Raw genomic sequence first — 19,359 nt, forward strand, 5'->3', positions numbered from 1 at the left:
TTTCTCCTCCGATCAAACCCCCATTCATCATCAGACCTCCATCACACCTCAGATCAGACTCCCATTCATCCTCAGACCTCAGATCATACCCCCATTCCTCCTTAGGTCAGAACTCCATCAGACCCCTATTCATCTTTAGACCTTAGATCAGACCCAAACTTCATCTGACAAAAAAAAAAAGTGAACTTACATCTGCTTTGGACTACTCTGACACTCACTGCTACCTGGTCTTCTGCCGTGCCTAGTGCTGCACTGTGACCTGATGTTGCACAGCATCAGGTCATAGTGCGTGCCTATGTGCACTACGCCCTGACATTGTACACAGTCAGGACACGTGCAATGCATCGTCTTGACGAAGACCAGGGATCGGTGAGTACGGCCAGCACAGCGCTTCACTCACTGCTCCCCATGCTTCCTGTATACTGATGACTGCTTCCATAATGGAATCAATCATTAGCATTCACACTATAAGACACACTGCCATTTTCTCCATGCTTTTGGGGGGGAATTGTGTCTTATAGTCTGACAAATACAGTATATATAGCTGACATATACCGCAGTGCTTTACAGACATTATCATCACTTGCTGTCCCCAATGGAGCTTAATTTTGTTTAAACAATTATAGCACACTTTCTGTAAATCCAATAAACTTCATTTCACTTCTCAAATATCACTGTGTGTGTCTCCTATATGATATATTTAACTGACATTTTTTATCGTTAACAACCAACGATTTATACAGGAAAATCATGACGATTAACAAGGTTGCCCAAACTTTCACATCCCACTGTATATACTGGGGATTTATGTGTAGAATCAGAAGTAATACTGACCGTACAGGTTTTTGACAGACGTTGAGAGACTTTAGTGTAAGTAAGGACTGAATAAAATGTACTTTCTTTTAAGTAGATTAGGAAAATTACAACAAGTCTGCATATTATTAGAAGTGATACTCTGCATTGCTACATGAGCAGATACAATAAACACTTTGAAGACTCAAGAATATACTGTAGGTACAGTGTACATAAGGAGCGGTCCTGAGACATGTCTGTTTTAGTAACTAGTAACCATGACTCCTTGTATTGTTATTCCTTTATTATTTCTGCTAGAAGTTTATGAATGAAATGCTAGCAGTTTGCAGTGAAGGTCCAGACGGGTGTTACCAGTTGAGGGTGTGTCCTTGCAGAGTGTGAAACAATCAAGTCAGTTGCCAGTGTTAGACTGTGCATGGACACACAGTCATAAGAATAGATAAATTGCTATTACAGGGGTATGCAGGTAGTTACTAAGACAGACATGTCAGGGGAGGTGACAGGTCCTCTTTTAAATGGAGCTAAACAAGATACTCGGAAGGATGTGGTACCGCGCACCTTTGGCTTCTCAATGGTATCAGTACTGTGTAATTTTTCTTAGGGCTGGACGAGTGGTTTCCAGAAGAGGATTGCGCAAAGTTCTTTGTTCTTTGGTGATTCTGCCAGCAATAAACTAGTTATGCAAGGTAATAATAAGAAGCACAGGATTCCAGTATAGGAAGCGGATGTGGCACTTGCTCTGTCATGGTTCCTTGCCCGTTCAATCCCTATTTGTCATAAACTATCATTGATGTCCTCATGTGTGTGTGTTCCGGTTGTGACTCTACTTTACTTTCATAATCTATAAACACAGAGAAACCAGCAGACACGGCTTGATATAGACAAAGGGGTCCGATATTAAAAGGCACAACAACAGTAGGTCAAACCAATTTCTAAAAAACCATGAAAAATTGAAAAAATATTTCAATTACAGAGTAAACATCCAAATAAGGCTACATGCACACGACCGTACAGTTATGTGTTTTGCGGTCTGCAAATTGCCGTATGACATCCGTATGCCATCCTTTTTTTTTGTGTGGATCCATTGTAAGGCTCCATGCACACGTCCGCAAATGGGTCCGCATCCATTCCGCAATTTTGCGGAACGGGTGTGGACCCATTCATTTTCTATGGGGACGGAATGGATGCGGACAGCACACAGTGTGCTGTCCGCATTTGCTGAGCGCGGCCCTGATCTTCGGGTCCGCAGCTCCGCAAAAGATAGAACATGTCTTATTATTGTACGCTGCTTGCGGACAAGAATAGGCATTTCTATAGGGGTGACGGGCGGGTGTGTTGCGGATCCGCAAATTTGCGGGTCCGCAACACACCACGGACGTGTGAATGGAGCCTAACAATGCCTAAAACGGACAAGAATAGGACATGTTATATTTTTCTTGCGGGGTTACGGAACCGACATACAGATGCGGATAGCACACGGTGTGCTGTATGCATTTTCTGCGGACCCATTGAAATGAATGGGCCCGCATCCTGTCCGCCAAAAAAACGGAACGGACACGGAAACAAACAACGTTCGTGTGCATGAGGCCTATATATAAAATTTATCTAAAAGTGTATAAGAATCAATATCAGACTGTTGGGGGTCCAAAACCCACCACCACGACCACCGATGAGCTGTTTTGGGGATACTATTGAGTTACAGGAAAGAGGAAAGATAGTACATTTTAGGAAATTTACATAATTTTCCTTATTCATTAAAGACCACTAATTCATGTGGATATTACTATCACCAAAGACTTACACTTACTAACTATATCACCAGTTCATAACTTTTGAAAAAAAGAATAAGGCCTCCTGCACACGAACGTAGGTGTCCCGTTGCCGTATTGCAGACCGCATATGCGGATCCGCAATACACGGGCACTGTTCCGTGTGCATTCTGCATCACGGATGCGGACCCATTGACTTGAATGGGTCCGCAAATCTGGAAATGCGGAACGGAATCACGGAACGGAAGCACTACGGAGTGCTTCTTTGGGGTTCCGTTCTGTACTTCCGTTCCGCAAAAAGATAGAATTTGCTCTATCTTTTTGCGGAATGGGGGAAACACGGACCCATTCAAGATGAATGGATCTGGATCCGTCCTAGAGGCCGCACGAACGTTCTCCGTGCATAGGGGACCGCAAATTGCGGGCCCCAATGCACGTAATGGAACACATACGTTCGTGTGCAGGAGGCCTAATGCTGCACCGTTGTAGTATGTTTTATATGACTGCAACCTCGAGGGCCCCGTGGTGTAGATGTTTTTATTAACTGCGGCACACAATATAGGTGGATTGCCATCTTATCAGTGTACAGTTGTGTGCACAATTACTGATTACGTTTACAGCTTTTATGTATTGTTATATATTTAGTTTATTTATTTGATTATGTTTATGCCATTGTGAATAAATGCTATATATTGACATAATGTTTGCTGTCGGATTAATGTTGGTGAGTGAGAGTGCCAACTAATAGCAGTTAGTTTCTCTGCTTCCGGGAGCCACTGGCGCTAGAAACTGTACATTCAAGTAAGGCCTCTTGCACACGAATGTATGGCTTTTCCTGTATTTTGCGGTCCGTTTTAAACAGATCCGTATTTCAGGTTTTTTTTTGTTTTATTTCAGTAGTGTTTTCATTCCGTTTTGCTGTTCTGTTTTTCCGTTTGCGGATCGCAAACGTAAACGGAAGCATACAATAATGTTTAAACAGTAAGTACATTAAAAAATTGGGCTGGGCATAACATTTTCAATAGATGGTTCCGCAAAAACGGAACGGATATGGAAGATATACAGATGCATTCTATTTTTCTTGCGGAGCCATTGACTTGAATGGAGCCATGGAACGTGATTTGCAGGCAATAATAGGACATGTTCTATCTTTGAACGGAAATGGAATGCATACGGAGTATCTTCCGTTGTTTTTGCGGACCCATTGAACGGAACACAAAAAAACGGAACGGAAACGGAAAAAAAAAACGTTTGTGTGCAAGAGGCCTAAGAGGGAGCGTGAGAAACTACACAGTGGATGGAGCCTTCCAACACTGTACTGTTTTTGACACTGGTAGCTGCCCAAAATCAGCAGAGGTGGCAGATGTCAAACTCCACTGATCTAATATTGATGAACTGATCAGAGGTCTTTATTATCTAGGTCCTGGAAAACCCCTTAAACCATCAACCAAAAAAACGAAATTTAAACCTCAATAAATCCCAAAAAGCACAAAACTTTTTTTGTGTTCCGTATATGGTCCGTATACGGAACCATTCATTTCAATGGTTCCACATTAAAACCGGAATGTGTTCCGTAAGCATTCTGTTTCCGTATTTCAGTTTTTCTGTTCCGTTGATAGAACATGTCCCATTATTGCCCGCAAATCACGTTCCGTGGCTCCATTCAAGTCAATGGGTCCGCAAAAAAAACTGAACACATACGGAAATGCATCCGTATGTCTTCCGTATCCGTTCCGTATTTGCGGAACCATCTATTGAAACTGTTATGCCCAGCCCAATTTTTTCTATGTAATTACTGTATACTGTATATGCCAAACTGAAAAACGGAACGGAAAAACAGAACGGAAACGGAAACACAAGGGAACTCAAAAAACTGAACAACGGATCCGTGAAAAACGGACCGCAAAAAACTATAAAAGCCATACGTTTGTGTGAACTAGGCCTTATACCAATAATAAATGAACATCCAAAAGCTCAAAGTTCATACTAATAGTGAACATATACATGTACACTGCTCAAAAAAATAAAGGGAACACTTAAACAACACAATGTAACTCCAAGTCAATCACACTTCTGTGAAATCAAACTGTCCACTTAGGAAGCAACACTGAGTGACAATCAATTTCACATGCTGTTGTGCAAATGGGATAGACAACAGGTGGAAATTATAGGCAATTAGCAAGACACCCCCAATAAAGGAGTGGTTCTGCAGGTGGTGACCACAGACTACTTCTCAGTTCCTATGCTTCCTGGCTGATGTTTTGGTCACTTTTGAATGCTGGCGGTGCTTTCACTCTAGTGGTAGCATGAGACAGAGTCTACAACCCACACAAGTGGCTCAGGTAGTGCAGCTTATCCAGGATGGCACATCAATGCGAGCTGTGGCAAGAAGGTTTGCTGTGTCTGTCAGCGTAGTGTCCAGAGCATGGAGGCGCTACCAGGAGACAGGCCAGTACATCAGGAGACGTGGAGGAGGCCGTAGGAGGGCAACAACCCAGCAGCAGGACCTCTACCTCCGCCTTTGTGCAAGGAGGAACAGGAGGAGCACTGCCAGAGCCTTGCAAAATGACCTCCAGCAGGCCACAAATGTGCATGTGTCTGCTCAAACGGTCAGAAACAGACTCCATGAGGGTGATATGAGGGCCCGACGTCCACAGGTAGGGGTTGTGCTTACAGCCCAACACCGTGCAGGACGTTTGGCATTTGCCAGAGAACACCAAGATTGGCAAATTCGCCACTGGCGCCCTGTGCTCTTCACAGATGAAAGCAGGTTCACACTGAGCACATGTGACAGACGTGACAGTCTGGAGACGCCGTGGAGAACGTTCTGCTGCCTGCAACATCCTCCAGCATGACTGGTTTGGTATTGGGTCAGTAATGGTGTGGGGTGGCATTTCTTTGGAGGGCCGCACAGCCCTCCATGTGCTCGCCAGAGGTAGCCTGACTGCCATTAGGTACCGAGATGAGATCCTCAGACCCCTTGTGAGACCATATGCTGGTGCGGTTGGCCCTGGGTTCCTCCTAATGCAAGACAATGCTAGACCTCATGTGGCTGGAGTGTGTCAGCAGTTCCTGCAGGACGAAGGCATTGATGCTATGGACTGGCCCGCCCGTTCCCCAGACCTGAATACAATTGAGCACATCTGGGACATCATGTCTCGCTCTATCCACCAACGTCACGTTGCACCACAGACTGTCCAGGCGTTGGCAGATGCTTTAGTCCAGGTCTGGGAGGAGATTCCTCAGGAGACCATCCGCCACCTCATCAGGAGCATGCACAGGCGTTGTAGGGAGGTCATACAGGCACGTGGAGGCCACACACACTACTGAGCCTCATTTTGACTTGTTTTAAGGACATTACATCAAAGTTGGATCAACCTGTAGTGTGTTTTTCCACTTTAATTTTGAGTGTGACTCCAAATCCAGACCTCCATGGGTTGAAAAATTTGATTTCCATTTTTTAATTTTTGTGTGATTTTGTTGTCAGCACATTCAACTATGTAAAGAACAAAGTATTTCAGAAGAATATTTAATTAACTCAGATCTAGGATGTGTTATTTTTGTGTTCCCTTTATTTTTTTGAGCAGTGTATATTCAACTAATCAGCCGTTGAACTTGATGGACTTATGTCTTTTTTCAACCTTATTTAGGGCTCATTCAGAGGGGCGTATGCTGTCCGCAAAAATACTGAATGCTATCCGTTTTTTGCGGATCCGCAAAAAAACTGATAGCATTCAGTATTTTTGCGGACCCATAGACTTCAATGGGGCCATGTCCTGATTTTCACGGACAAGTATAGGACATGTTTCATTTGTTTTGCGGAACTGTGGAATAGAAACGGGCCCCATAGAAGTGAATGGTTCAGCATCTAATCCGCAAAAAAACGGATCCTCATTTTTGCGGATAGCATACGGCCGTCTGAATGAGCCCTAACTATGTAACTATGAGATACATAAAAGCGGGCAGTCAACGCATATAAACTGTAAATCAGCTTCTCCCTGCCTCTCCTCCTTCTCAATATCCAGCACTTGCTGCCCGCTCATTTATCTCCTGGCAGCTGGTTAGTTATTCAGCGTGCAGGGAATAGAGAAGGATTATTCCCTGTCAGCACTGGCCATGCTTATCAGTGTCAAAATGGCAGGGATTCATTTATAGAAATATATAGGAGGGAACAGGGAGGGAAAAAGATTTGACCCCCAGTACTGCGTTGTACTGTGAAGATGGATATGCAGTGCTCATTTAGAGAGAGAGCTGCTAAGGGGAAACTTTAGAAATAAAATTCACATAGAAATGTAAAGAAATCAATAAATTTAATATATTAGGAAAACATTGCCTATCCCTTTCCCTTATTAGAACAAAAAAAAAAACGAATAAGTAAATAAAAGTTACACTTTAAAAACACCAACACACATCGCACATATGGTTTTTAAGCTGAAAAAAACAAACAAACAAACAAACAAAAAAACTGGCTGTCTATGGGACAGCATTGAGGGAAAAAAGGCCAGAGAATGAATGGCGTGCTGTGATTTGAAAAAAATAGCACTGACCCAATAAAATGAACTACAAGAGTGAAAAAACACCACTACAAAAAAATGGTGACACCAGCTTAATGAGTTAGATTTTTGTGGTATACTGTACCTCTTGTGTTTGGTGTAATTAAATCAATATTTTGAATGATATTGTAGCATTGTAATTGTAATCTATAAACTGTTCTATGGGTGAAACTTGACGAAATGCTGTGTTTTCTAAGCAATTAAAAAACAAACAAGCTCATATTTAGGCCGCTTCACACGTAACTGATTAGCTGTGGATTTGCCATTGAGGATTTCAAGAAATCTCCTTCAGATGCTGTGTACGAAAACCACAGCGTAAATTGACCTGCGGTGCTGATTTGAAATCTGCAACGTCAATCTATGCTGAGGATCACTCCTGCGGATTTCACCCTTTATAATGGAGTGGGTAAAGTCAGCTACCTTTTCCGTGGTGTGTTTTTTGTTGCGATTTTTGCTGTGGAACCTGGCCTTACTGCAATGATTGTTCTGCATGTGAATGAAGAAAAAATGACAGTAAGGCCTCTTTCACACTACAGTATGTCCATTTCAGTGTTTTGCGTTCCGTTTTTCACGGATCCGTTTCTCCTTTTTTTTTTTTTTCGTTGTGTTTCCGTTTCCGTTCCGTTTTTCCGTATGGCATATACAGTATACAGTAATTACATAGAGAAAATTGGGCTGGGCATAACATTTTCAATAGATGGTTCAGAAAAAAACGGAACGGAAACGGAAGACATACGGATGCATTTCCGTATGTGTTCCGTTTTTTTTGCGGACCTATTGACTTTAATAGAGCCACGGAACGTGATTTGCGGCCAAATATAGGACATGTTCTATCTTTCAACGGAACGGAAAAACAGAAATACGGAAACGTAATGCATACGGAACACATTCCGTTTTTTTTGCGGAACCATTGAAATGAATGGTTCCGCATACGGAACGCAAAAAACGGACCGCAAAACGAAAAAAAAAAACGGTAGTGTGAAAGAGGCCTAAAGGTGGATTTAGACTACCCAATTTTCGGGCGGATTATCAGGAATGACGGTTCCTGTGAACGCACGTTCCCGACATCTAAATGTGCCGCCAATCACCTGATGAACGAGTGAAACGCTTGTTCATCAGGTGCTCCTGTGCAGCCACATCAATCACATTTCAGGGCAGCAGATTGTGCTGTCTAAAACGTGATCTGCTGGCCAGGAACAATGATTCTGTATGGGGACGAGCGATGGCAACAGCGACCCTTCGTCCTCATACTGGGATGTAAATGTGCGGTCTCCTTCACTGAAGGCAGCTGACTGTCGGGAAGAAACACGTCCTTTCTGACAATCGGCTGTTACATCGTGCGGTGTAAATCCGACTATTTGTAACTGATGACCTATCCTCCTGATAGCTCATCAGTATCTGATCGGTGGGGGTCCGACACCCAGACCCCCGCCGATCAGCTGTGTGAGAAGGCCTGGTGCTCAGCCCCATTCACTTGTCGGACCCCCACCAATCAGATACTGATGACCCATCCAGAGGATACAAATGTGAGATTAAACAACTTATTACAGTACAGTCCCATTACAAAAGAGGAATGGCTCATATGGGTGACATCAGGAGGCGCTCAGCACTCGATAATATCTGTCCCGTAGTCCCGTCTTCCCAGCCTCAGATGGCTGATCACACATAATGGGCTTACATACAGTTGGATCACAATTGCCTGCAGTGTTTTCTCTTTGCTCGTTCCTCTGGTTACCCTTAGTTTCCTTTCACGCTTGCTCTGGCCCGTTGCCTGCGCTGTGATGATATCCTGGGCCATTACCTTGGATACTTTCTGACAGTTTACACAGTTAGTGACATGAGTGGTATTTAACCAGAGAAGGCTGGGGACAGGGCGCCGTCTATGAGCTCCCTCCAGCAGATTCCATACATCTCTGCCTTAGCATAAGGCCCCATGCCGTTGCCCGGCCGTGGCCGTATTTAAACAGCGGGTCCGCAATATGCGGGCACTGGCCATGTGCTCCCCGCATCACGGATGTGTACCCATTCACTTGTATGGGACCGCAATCCGGAGCTGCGGTGCGGAACGGAGGCACGGAAGCACTACGGATTGCTTCCATGGTGTTTCTGTCCATGTCTCCGCACCGCAAAAAAATAGAACATGTTCTATTTTTTTGCGGTGCGGACGGATCACGGACCCATTCAAGTTGAATGGGTCTTCATCCGTCCCGGGCCGCCGCACAGACGTTGCCTGTGCAAATTGCGGTCCCCAATGCATGGAACGGCCGTAAAATGGCTGTGTGCATAAGGCCCAACAGCGCACTTATGTCCTGACGACATCCACTTCATTAACCACTTCAGGGTAATCTGTGGGGATTAAAGCACAAGACGTTTTTATTTTTCTTGATGATGTAGAGATGAGTGTGATGGCCCTACTCCAGAACATGTTATCACTGGTGTTACATAGGACTGCAGGTGACATCTACTACATTATCTGTACTCAGAGAGTTATCACTGTGTTATCTGTGGTGTTACATAGGACTACAGGTGGCATCTACTACATTATCTGTACTCAGAGAGTTATCACTGTGCTATCTATGGTATTACATAGGACTGCAGATGGCAGCTACTACATTATCTGTACTCAGAGAGTTATCACTGTGCTATCTATGGTGTTACATAGGACTGCATGTAACATCTACTACATTATCTGCACTCAGGGAGTTCTAACTGTGTTATATGTGGTGTTACATAGGACTGCAGGTGACATCTACTACATTATCTGTACTCAGAGAGTTATCACTGTGTTATCTGTGGTGTTACATAGGACTGCAGGGAACATCTACTACATTATCTGTACTCAGAGTATTATCACTGTTATCTGTGGTGTTACATAGGACTGCAGGTAACATCATCTACATTATCTGTACTCGGAGAGTTATCACTGTGTTATCTGTGGTGTTACATAGGACTGCGGGTGACATCTACTACATTATCTTTACTCAGAGAGTTATCACTGTGTTATCTGTGGTGTTACATAGGACTGCAGGGAACATCTACTACATTATCTGTACTCAGAGAGTTATCACTGTGTTATCTGTGGTGTTACATAGGACTGCAGGTGACATCTACTACATTATCTGTACTCGGAGAGTTATCACTGTGTTATCTGTGGTGTTACATAGGACTGCAGGTGACATCTACTACATTATCTGTACTCAGAGAGTTATCACTGTGTTATCTGTGGTGTTACATAGGACTGCGGGTGACATGTACTACATTATTTGTATTCAGTGTATTCAGAGAGTTATCACTGTGTTATCTGTGGTGTTACATAGGACTGCAGGTGACATCTACTACATTATCTGTACTCAGAGAGTTATCACTGTGTTATCTGTGGTGTTACATAGGACTACAGGTGGCATCTACTACATTATCTGTACTCAGAGAGTTATCACTGTGTTATCTGTGGTGTTACATAGGACTGCGGGTGACATGTACTACATTATTTGTATTCAGTGTATTCAGAGAGTTATCACTGTGTTATCGTTGATGTTACATGGGATTTCAAATAACATATAAATCTGTTCTCAGAAAGTACATGGATCCTGCATGGACAGATAATCAGGGGATGAGCATTTGTAGAAACACTCGTTGTGTACAGTGTAAGGGTCCATTCACACGTGTTTTGCGGCTCCACGGCTGACAGTCTGCAGTTAAAGCACATCTTGTTAGTTTTTATTTCAAATCCATTGTGGTGGTGTATAGAGCCAAAAATGGTAGAATTGTGGCGATGTCCCAATATTTATGGACCTGACTGTAACTATCCCTGCACTTTGAGTCCCATGTGTGAGAAAAGCGCATTGCAAATACTTGTCATTGGCAGCAGATTGTGCTGTGTAAATAGGGATCTTCCACCCAGAAACAATGATTCTCTATGGGGACGAGTAATAGCCGGAGTGATCTCTCGTCCACATACAGAGGATATGATTTCCGCTTGTAAATGCAGTTCTCCACCCAGGCAGTTATTGGGAGCAGTTCATGTGAAAGGACCTTTACTACATTATCTAAACCATATATTTATCACTGTGTTTTATCTGTGAGGTTTTTTGTATTCTTTGGCTCTTATGGCCAATGATTCCATTGTGTCATTAACCATCTATAAACCTGGCGCCATGTGTAAGACACTAGGACGTTCAATGTCCTGCTCCTCACCTTTCACCTCATTTACATGTCTCTGCCCATCATTGCTGCTTATGAAGGAATGCTCCGCATGTTCTGATGACCAGGAGATGTCCATTATACCCGAGGTGGTCTTTTGCGACCAACAATATATAACACAACCAAAAGAAATAATGGACTAGGACAATAAGGTATGTGGGCAGGGGTCGGCCACAGTGTCATCATCATTCAGTAAGGACCTTGCCTTACTCATCTCAGCTTACAACTCTTATCACGTCTTCCAGCCCTCACGTCGTGCTCAGGGGGCATCTTCTTGGTGGACAATCGAATAGCTTACTTTCCTGGGCAAGGTTCTCCTAACCACCAGGCTCGACATGCAACAGTCTGAAAAGATACTAAGATAAGAACATGGCACAAAGACTTTAAAAAGGGTGCAGAAGATAAAAAACTTGAACTTTTGTAAATAAGTAATAATAAAAAATAAAAAAAAGTTTTTTTAAATTTTATTAAATTTAAATATCTAAGGGTACTTTCACACTAGCGTTTTTCTTTTCCGGCATAGAGTTCCATCCTAGGGGCTCAATACTGGAAAAGAACTGATCAGGCATGCATAAGGATGTCTTCAGTTCAGTCATTTTGACTGATCAGGCAAAAGATAAAACCGCAGCATGCTACGGTTTTATCTCCGGCAAAAAAACTGAAGACTTGCCTGAATGCCGGATCTGGCATTTTTTTCCATAGGAATGTATTAGTGCTGGATCCGTCCTTGCGCAGACCGAAAAAAAGGTAAAAAAAAGTAAATGCCGGATCCATTTGCCGGATGACACCGGAAAGACGGATCCGGCATTTCAACGCATTTTTTTGACTGTTCAGGCATTTTTCAGACTGATCCTGATCAGTCTTACTAATGCCATCAGTTGGCATACATTTTGCCGGCGACGGAACTGCTTGCCGGATCTCTCTGCCGCAAGTGTGAAAGTAGCCTAATTACGCCATCACAATATGATCTTATCATCCAATCCCTACTGGCAATATGACCCAAAGGAACGAGAGGTAAGGAAATGCTGAACTTCTCAGGTGCAGGTTCAAAAAAAATCAACTCTCCTGGGACCCACCCAGCTCACTGGATCAAAGCTCCCTGAAGAAAAACCTGCCCGTGTTAACCCTTCCCTCCACTTCCCCCCTACAGTCATCAGTCTCTTTCACGGCTCTATTTCTTTGCACAGTAACTTGGACACGAGACCAAACAAGGGAATTTTTGGAGTCACTAGAGTGGAAGGTGTTGCAATCCAAGTGATTAATCACATTCTTTGCTGGTCTGTTACAGAGCAAAAGACCTCAGTTTGTAGCCTCAAAGCACGGCTTCATGCAGCAGATCTTTAATGCTGAGCTTCAGAGCAGAACTTCATAATGCAGGGCCTCATAGAACAGAGTCTCACAGAGGAACTTCATAGTGCATCCTCTCAGAGCACGGCTTCATAGTGCAAAGCCTCACGGAGATAAAACCTCCCAGTTCTGAACTTTATTGCATTAATCATCATAGTAAAGAGCTGCAGAGCTTCCTAGAGGAGAGCTTTATGGTGCTGAACTTGAAAGTGCAGAACATCTTCTACAGAGGACGAAGCAGAACTGTGAAAGTCTGAGGAGGCAGAGCAGATCCCATTGAGCTAATTACCTTCATGAGGCACCTGGTGAGATGTTTCTTATTTATAACCTTGAATTGAAACGTTATTAATGATACTTAAAGTAACATAGTACCTTTTTATTCTTTGCTTTTCTAATATTTACATTTGAAGGCTACTTTCACACTGGCGTTTTGGCTTTCCGTTTGTGAGATCCGTTTCAGGGATCTCACAAGCGTCCCAAAACGGATTAGTTTAGCCCCAATGCATTCTGAATGGAAAAGGATCCGTTCAGAATGCATCAGTTTGCCTCCGTTCCGCCTCCGTTCCGCCTCCATTCCGCTCTGGAGGCGGACACCAAAACGCTGCTTGCCTGACGATGCGGAGGCAAACGGATCCGTCCAGACACACAATGTAAGGCCGAGTTCACACGAACGTGTGTGACCCGTGCCTGTGCTGCGGCCCGCAAATAGCAGGACGCAATGCACGATCGCCGGCCGTAGGTCAGCCGCATCGGATCGCGGACCCATTCACTTTAATGGGTCCGCGATCCGGCCGTTCCGCTAAAAGATAGGACTTGTTCTATCTTTTAGCGGAACGGAAGTACGGGACGTAACCCCACGGAGGCACTCCGTAGTGCTTTCGAGGGGTCCCGTCCCGTGCGGCCGTTCCGCGATTCCGGATTTGCGGACCCATTGAAGTGAATGGGTCCGCATCCGTGATGCGGAATTCACACGGAACTGTGGCCGTGTATTGCGGCCCGCAATACGGCCACAGATCACACACGTTCGTGTGAACTTAGCCTAAGTCAATGGGGACGGATCCGTTTTCACTGACACAATATTGCACAATAGAAAACAGATCCGTCCTCCATTGACTTTCAATGGTGTTCAAGACAGATCCGTTTTGGCTATGTTAAAGATAATACAAACGGATCCGTTCTGAAAACAGATGCATGCGGTTGTATTATCGGCGCAGATCCGTCTGTGCAGATCCATGATGGATCCGCACCAAACGCGAGTGTGAAAGTAGCCTAATACATAAGCCTCTATGATCGATGGCAGCCTCTATTCAATAACTACTGATGGAAGTGGTCTTTAGATACTCAGGTCAGCCAAAGAGGACACTCATGAATGGAGACATCAGGTAGCATTTATATACATCCACGAGAGTTGGCGCTTACAGGTATCTGAATTTCTTATACAGATGTAGCAGGGGTAACACACACTCTTAACTCAAATTTCTTAACTCATCGCGTTATCTTGAAACAAAAGCCATTGAAAAGCAATTGCTTAACGCATTTAGTTTAGATAACATGTCTCATAAAGCATGTGTGTTAACTCTGCTACATCCGTAATATAAAGCTGTTATCTCATCGGGACCTGGTGTCTTCTTCTGATGCCTGCTGCTAATCGTCTCATTACTCCACTCGGGTGAAAACAAAATTCCAATGATTATATCAGGGTTTGGAGTTGCCTTCATAAACCCAGCAACCTTTTCTTTTTATTTTTTTTATTTTATATAAGTATACAATTATACAAAGCATTGTTACATATATTTTAACAATCTGGTACAGAACATATCCCTCCGAAACCCTCTTCCACCCACCCCCCTCATTGCAATAGCGATGTGATTATTGTAAGAGAGAAGTGCAAAGATATGTGAAAATGTATAGAACATCCATTCTCATGTGAATTAACATTGTACCTAACTGCAATAAAAATTAAGTGATGTAATTTTATGTTGGGTGAGTCATTTGATGTTTTGTTTTTTATGTATCTTGTGCCATGGGTCTGATGGGTTTAATTCGTCATACCATTTAGTGTATATAAGTTGGTAAGGCTGAAGTTCACCCTGCATTTGTGGGAGGGGCTTGAGCCTTTATAAGCCCCCTCTTTCCCTCACCTAGTAGGCGTTCCGGTCGTGGACTTTCGGATTGGACAGTGACGTCTGTGTTTCCTCGTTCCGCCGGCCGCCTCACGCGACATCTCCACATCGAGTGGGTAAGTGTGGGTTCGGTCAGTGCAAACGGAGCGGAGGACAGCGGCAGTCCGGCTCACATACTCGCGCTTCTTCGTTCGGCGGGTGCGTTCCAGCGTGGAACGCACGCGCTTCCTGTTGGCCGGCCAGTCTCCCTACCACCATGGCAACTGGCGGCGCAGCGCGCGTTCCACTGTGGAACGCACGCGGCCCTCTCTTACTTGGGACAGGCAGTAGCCCGGCTCAGAATAGGCACGTAGGCGACGCTCAGAGGTGGAACGCACGTGCCTACCGGCGCTAGCAGTGTGTGTTTGACTCACCCCCTGGCCGGTCACCGTTGCTGCTGTGATGGCTTGCGTTCCACCGTGGAGCGCACGTGCACATGCATCTAGGCTAGCAGGGGGGGGGATTGATCGACTCAAAGCTTGTTATTTTCTTCAATAAATTGTGGCTCCATGTCTCCAACAGGTGATGGTAGCCAGGCAACTGCTTCACGTTGAATTTATGGGGGACATGTGATCTCCAGGTCACGGCGCTGGCCTGACTTGCTGCATAAGTAGGCCCGTCTTTGTACGGGCACCGGTCCTGGGGGAGCGGCGTGTGTTCCAAGGCGAAACGCACGCGGCACCTCCTGCCTGCAAACCCCTTCGGTTCCACGCACTGGGGGGGTTTGCTCAGGTTCCACAGGGTCCTTAATGTTAAACCACTATCCCGTAACATTACATCCTGTTGTTAATGTTCAAAACAAGGTTCACCTTTGCTGGCGCATGGAATCCACGTGCTAGCGTCCCAGGTCGGGTGCCACAGGGTTGCTGCCATACTCTCGGGGGCCAGAAAAAAAAAATATTAAAATACACCGCCTTAACAGCCATCCTTGCAGGATTCGCCCTGCTTCTTTTTACTTGCATTTTACCTGGTTGGCCCAGGCTATTCTCATCCTCCTGGTACGCCCAGGCCACTGTTGTTGTGTCATAGCCACTTAGATCTTGTCACCAGGGCACAGTCGGTGATCTTGTTTTGTTACGGTGTCTCCCCTGGTTCGCCCAGGGTACGGTACATCCCTGGTACGCCCAGGTCCTCATTCTTTTCTCTTTCTCTGTTACGTGGGTCTTGGCGCACCTTTCCGCTGGCTTTCCTTGTCTTGGTAGTACTGTCTAAGGGGCCATTCTCCGGCTGCTCCCCTTGTTGTTCTACTCTCTTTTTCCCCTGACTCACAGGTGCTCCATGCCAGTCTGCCGCCCTTCGCGGGCCGCTGCTACGCGCAGCCTCTATCTCATGGCAACTCGCCATCACTCCTTTCACCCGCCTGGTACGCTCAGGGGGCCTTCTCCTGTCAAATAACCGGTCAGATACGCTCAGATTGTTTAATTAACCTAGGGGTGCGCCCCATCCTGGCCAGTTCGCCTGGTTCTAACAGGTATGGGGTCATCCGTTATTCTGCACTCTCAAATTTTGCCTGTTGTTTTTATTTTCAGGGTTTCTTTTTTATTTTTATTTTCTATTTCCTGTTCCTATCGGTCCTATACAGGTAAGTTCGCACTGACTCCGTCGGTGTACCCATCGGGTCTATGTTCACATTTTTAATTGGTCTCTTCATCTGTCCGGCTAGGTCAGGTTCTGCTAGTCCGTGTTACGGGTTCTCATTCCGGTACGTGTTTTCTCCATCTTGCACCACTTCAATACCGTTCCTTCATCACCCTCTCGTTTTTTTTTTGTTGTTTTTTTTTTCCCTTTATCTGTCACGCCTTTTGTGTCTCGAGCTTCGGATATGGATGACAGCCTATCTGTCTCCGGGCCGGTCATGTCAGGCCAGGCGGGTCCATCATCCCTTAGGAGTTGGACCATACCAAAGTTGTTAGCAGAGCTGAACCGGAGAGGCATTCCGCACACGGCCACCGCCAGGAAGGCAGAGCTGTACAAACTGCTCATGACCAACTCCAGCAGGAGACGTGCAGCAGGAGACGTCTTCCATCCAGTTATCACTGGTGCAGCTGCAATCTACCCTAAACTCGTTGGTCGACTCGGTAGCTGATGTCCGGGCGAGGGTATCAGAGCTGGAATCCCGGCCACCCATGGCGCCCCCAGCACCCATCCCGCTGATCGCACCGTCCACATCGGGTTGGCTGGCTCCAGGTACGCCCAGGCCCATTCCCCAAGTGTCCCCCTCACACTTCATTCCCGACAACCTCAAGAGGGACATTCTGGCAGGGAAGGACGTTAATCTGGCGTCGATCCTCATTGCCACTCAAGATATACCCGAGAACAGGGTTATCAATTGTGGGGATGTGTCGGTGGTCATCAGGGCCAAGGACTCGCGGCTTAAACGCAAATTGACTATCCCCGAGTTCGTCTTGGTGTTTAGCCTCTTCAGAGACATTATCTGCACCGCACAGCCGGAGAGGAGGGAAGAGCTGGACAGCTACTTGTACCTGGTCACTGACCTAGGTCACAAGTATGGTGGTTCAGCCTTCTACGACTACCATCGTTCCTTCTCGGCTAAGGCGGCTGCAGCTTTGGCGCAGTTCCAATATGTTACCAGCTGGTCCTTTATTGACACAGAGCTCTTCTGTCGTCACTTCGCTGGCCTCAGGGCACCCAACTGTGCGACGTGCCAATCCATTTTTCACTCATCTGAATGGTGCCCAAATAACGCTCACCCGTTTCAGGACAGGGCCCTCCCGGGAACCTCCAGGTCTCTATCGTCCAACCCCTCCACTGACAAACTGGGCAGACCCATTGTCTACTTGGGAAGAAGTCAGGTCTGCAATAATTTTAACTCAGGAGGCTGCTCCTATGCCAGCTGCAGATCCCTCCACGTGTGCTCCCTGTGCTTCAGAGCCCATCCGCGGTCTGCCTGTCCCAAAAAAGCAGCTAAGGGATCCTGACTAGCCGACATCAACGTGGACCTCTTGGCAGCTCTCCTTCAGGATCACCATGATCAGGATTTCGTGGCGTTTCTGTTGGCAGGCTTCCGGCAGGGGTTCCATACAGGGCTCATTACTCTGCCACAGGTTCCCTGGGAAGGCAGGAATCTGCTGTCAGCCACCCTGGACCCTCCAGCGACTAGCGAGTTGCTCCAGTCTGAGGTGGCGAAAGGTTTCCTCATAGGCCCTTTCCCACTCATCCCATTTGCTTCATGGCGCATCAACCCTATCGGCCTAGTGTCCAAAAAAAACACCAATAAAAAAAGGTTAATTTATGACCTGTCCGCCCCTCACGTTTCTGCAATTCCCAGCCTCAATTCCCTGATTCCATCGGAGGAATTTGCTATGCGGTACTCCTCCGTAGACGACGCAATTCAGGCCATCCTGTTGCATGGCAGGGGCGCTTGGTTGGCAAAGGTTGACATCGCCGATGCGTTCAAGCTCCTTCCCATCCAACCTCAGTTGTGGCAATTCTATGGCATCGAGTGGGCCGGCCAGTATTATTTTGCCAATAGACTTACGTTCGGATACAAAAGTAGCCCCTGGTTATTCGACCAGCTGGCCAAGGCGCTACATTGGATCTTGGTCCGTCACGGTGGCCTCCAGTCAGTCATCCACTACCTGGATGACTTTCTGGTCGTGGAAGACCCGCAGGGCGGGTCTGGCATTCTCGCCGTCCTCCTGGAGATGTTCGCCAGTCTGGCTGATCCGGTCGCGGAGTCCAAGACGGGGGGTCCCACCACGAGGGTCTCGTTCCTGGGCATCATCCTGGATTCTGTCTTGCTGCAGGCCAGCCTCCCGGAAGAGAAACTCGCTCAGTGTCGAGAGGTCATTTCCCAAGCGGCCTCCTCTGGGTACCTCACTAGAGTCGAGTTACAATCTCTTCTGGGCCGGCTCAATTTCGCCTCTAGGATCATGCCCCAGGGAAGAACTTTCGTGTCGAGGCTGCTCCAGCTTCTTCCCTCAGCACCCGAGCAGGACAGCGTCATCCATTTGGACGACCAGGCAGTGGCAGACCTGGCCATGTGGGAGTTGTTCCTGTCCCGGTGGAACATCGTCTCCTTTTTCGTCTCTCCATGGTCACCCTCCTGCCCGACTATCTTTTCAGATGCTGCTGCATCCTGCGGTTACGCGGCCATTTGGGGTCCCCGTTGGCTGGTTGACCGTTGGCCCATGTCCGTCCTAGAGGATTCTGAGTCCATCCGCACCTCCTCCCTGTTGGAGTTGTACCCCATTGTCGCAGCTGCTCAGGCATGGGGTCATCTTTGGGCTAACGTGCCAGTGATGTTCGTCATGGACAATCAGGCCCTAGTCGACATCTTAGCCAAGGGCAGGGCCAAGTCCCCCAAAATCATGGCTCTTTTGCGCCAGCTGGTATGGCTGGCCCTGTCACACAACTTCCATGTGCATTGCAGCCACATTCCGGGTCAGCAAAACGTGGCGGCTGACGTGCTATCCCGGTTTAATTTCACCCTCTTTTTTCAGGTCATGCCGGAGGCCGATCCACTCAGATGTCCCACCCCGGCTTTCAGTTCCC

The 19,359-nt window shown here is 46.3% G+C and overlaps 1 protein-coding gene across 6 annotated transcripts in view; it reads left to right on the forward strand.

Annotated features, from left to right (window-relative positions):
* The window catches only part of LOC121000900 (CMP-N-acetylneuraminate-beta-galactosamide-alpha-2,3-sialyltransferase 4-like), a 295,630-nt gene that overhangs the window by 161,366 nt on the left and 114,905 nt on the right, over positions 1–19,359 (forward strand). The window contains exons 5-6 of one of the 6 annotated variants that reach the window (XM_040431673.1): positions 1,415–1,499; positions 17,654–17,657. The exons of 3 other annotated variants lie outside the window; for them this stretch is intronic. The gene's annotated coding sequence lies outside the window, so the exon portion shown is untranslated. The remainder of the gene's footprint in view (positions 1–1,414; positions 1,500–17,653; positions 17,658–19,359) is intronic. 2 more of the 6 variants (XM_040431663.1, XM_040431688.1) reach the window with 2 other exon arrangements.

The sequence above is a fragment of the Bufo bufo genome, chromosome 1, assembly GCF_905171765.1.
Source record: "Bufo bufo chromosome 1, aBufBuf1.1, whole genome shotgun sequence".
In the NCBI taxonomy this organism is placed as follows: Eukaryota; Metazoa; Chordata; class Amphibia; order Anura; family Bufonidae; genus Bufo; species Bufo bufo.